We start from the raw sequence: 2,844 nt of genomic DNA, 5'->3' as shown, positions 1-2,844 counted from the left end.
ACTCCTTCGTTGCCCGCGGCGGTGTTGTTTGGTTCATTGTCATGCTGAAGACCAGCCACGTTTTCATCTTTCAATCCCCTTGCTGATTGAAGGGAGTTTCACTCAATCTCCACGATATCATGCCCATTCATTCTGTGCCTTTACACGGATCAGGTCCGTCCTTGGTCCTTTGCAGAAAAACTAGGCCCCAAAGCATGATGTTTCCATCCCCATGCTCACAGTAGTAGTGTTCTTTGGATTGCAATCAGCATTCTTTGTCCTCCAAAACACGACGAGGGTTTAGTTTTATACGCAAAAGTTCTATTTTGTTTCATAACGACCATTATGACCATTCTCCCAATCTTCTTACTGGATTCATCCAAATGCCTCTCTAGCAAACTCAGACGGGCCTGTGACATGTACTGCTAAGGCAGGGGGACACGTCTGGCACTGCAGGACTTTGACGTTCCCAATCGGCGTGCCACTGTGCCTCGATGGTAGGCTTTTTACTGTTCCCAGCTCCTTGCAGGTCATCTCACTAAGGTCCCCCGTGTTGGTTCTGGGATTTTTGCTCACCGCTTCTTGTGATCATTGTTACCCACGGGCTAGTATATCTTGCATGGAGCCCCAGACCAGGGAGATTATTCAGTGGGTCTTGTAGGTCTTCCATTTCCTAATAATTGCTCCCACAGTTGATTTTCTTTCAAACCAAGCCTGCTTACCTGATTGCACGATTCAGTCTTCCCACCTGGTGCAGCTGTCTACAATTTTGTTTCTGGTGTCCGGTTACAGTCTCTGCTATACTGGTCCTTGGCCATAGTGGAGTTTTGGAGTGTGACTGTATAGTTGTGGACCAGGTAGATCTTTTTATACTTCGATACAAGTTAAACAGGTTGCCCATAAATACAGGTAATGAGTGGAGGACAGAGGGAGCCTCTTAAAGAAGAGTTTACAGGTCTGTGAGAGCCAGAAATCTTGCTTGTTGTTAGAGTGCACCAATACTTTATTTCTCCACCATAATTTGCAAATTTTAAATCATTAAAAAAATCCCTACACATGTGATTTTCCTTGGAATTTATTTGTTTTTTTTCTCATTTTGTCTGTCATAGTTGAAGTGTACCTATGATGAAAATTACAGGCCTCTCTCATCTTTTTAAGTGGGAGAACTTGCACAATTGGTGGCTGACTAAATACTTTTTTGCCCCACTGTAACTAAGTGGGTAGAAATATGTTCCCTCCAACAAACATAACACGATTTTCTTATTTAAGATCTTGCATTAAGGCTGTTTATTATAGGCAAAATAAACGTTTTGAAATGTAAATTATTATAACTTTTCATCTTTGATCTTCGGGTCGTTCATGGGTTGTACAACGCCTCATTTGGCCACAAGGTGGCGGCGCTCGACAAGACGCGATTTGGAGAAGTTCAACAAATGAACCATTAGCATGGATGGACCATTAGAACATCTAAATTAATTACTGCCTTGCCATAATTATTCATCATGCATTTTCGAGTGATTGATTGATTTTTTCCCCCCTTTATTTAACTAGGCAAGACAGTTAAGAACAAATTCTTATTTAAAATGACGGCCTACCCCGGCCAAACCCTTCCCTGACCCGGACGACATTGGGCCAATTGTGCGCCGCCCTATGGGACTCCCTGATCACAGCCAGTTGATACAGCTCAGAATCGAACCAGGGTCTGTAGTGACACCTCTAGCACTGAGATACAGTGCCTTAGACCACTGCGCCACTCAGGAGCCATTTGATATGATTGGCTATGTGCACCGTTGCTTGGGTAGGCCTTTCCAGTGTGTAGCCTACAAGATCCCTTTATATGGTTGTGGACATCCATATGTTGAGAGTTTTCTACAGGCCTATGGTGTATTCTTTACACACACACACGGCCCGTTAGTAAGCCCCGCCCACAACCCTTTTTGGGGTAATCTGTCTCGTAGCTAGAGATGGCATTTGTGGAGAGAGGCGAGAAGCAGGTCAGGGCATGAAATTAATTACACGAATGACAATTTCTGTTATGGCTTTCAGGCTACTACTGTTTTGGTTACACAGGAATTACTAATGGACTGTCCAGACACAACAATGGTCTGGCCCCTGCATGGCACTGTAGATCTGTAAGGATTGGATAGGTATAAGCAATATGGAAGTGAGTATTAGTATTCTTCCTATCATGTTGAAGTTATATTGCTTAGGCCTATACCTATCCATTCCTTTCAGCTCTTCATGAAGTTCCCAGTGGCACAACCCTTAGACTACTGGACTCCTTGGCTATTCTCTCTCTTTACCTGTCTCACATTCATTTGAGCGGCAGACGGTGATTCTTTTGCTAATGGCCCTAATCAGTTTCGCTCTGGATAAGAGCGTCTGCTAAATGACTTAAATGTAAATGTAAATTGTCAATGGGGTTTGTAAACCAACCCGAATGTAATATACACGGGGGGTCAGCTCGGGGATTCGATTCAGCAACCTTTTGGTTACTGGCCCAACGCTCTAACCACTAGGCTACCTGCCGCCCAAGGGTAAGTTAACCAAAAGTGGACACACTCCAATCAGTTACTGAGACAATTGCCCAGACTTCGTAGACAGTTTAATAATGCTTAAACCTCATCTTCATCAAATGATCCATAAAAGGGACCAACTCAGAAAATGCGTATTTATTATTTTCCCACCCCTTATTTCCCTCTACCTCTGGGTGTGCAAGTTAGTATATGAATATTAGTCCAATTATTATTTGATCAAATCTCTAGTAATCAATTACACAGAAAATGCATCATCTTTTCATATATTCACAGAATCCATATAGAACGTTAGAAATTCTTAGGTACTCACATCAACCAATCCATTGGC

This window comes from Salvelinus sp. IW2-2015, linkage group LG3, assembly GCF_002910315.2.
Source record: "Salvelinus sp. IW2-2015 linkage group LG3, ASM291031v2, whole genome shotgun sequence".
In the NCBI taxonomy this organism is placed as follows: Eukaryota; Metazoa; Chordata; class Actinopteri; order Salmoniformes; family Salmonidae; genus Salvelinus; species Salvelinus sp. IW2-2015.
This window is presented reverse-complemented; position numbering follows the sequence as displayed.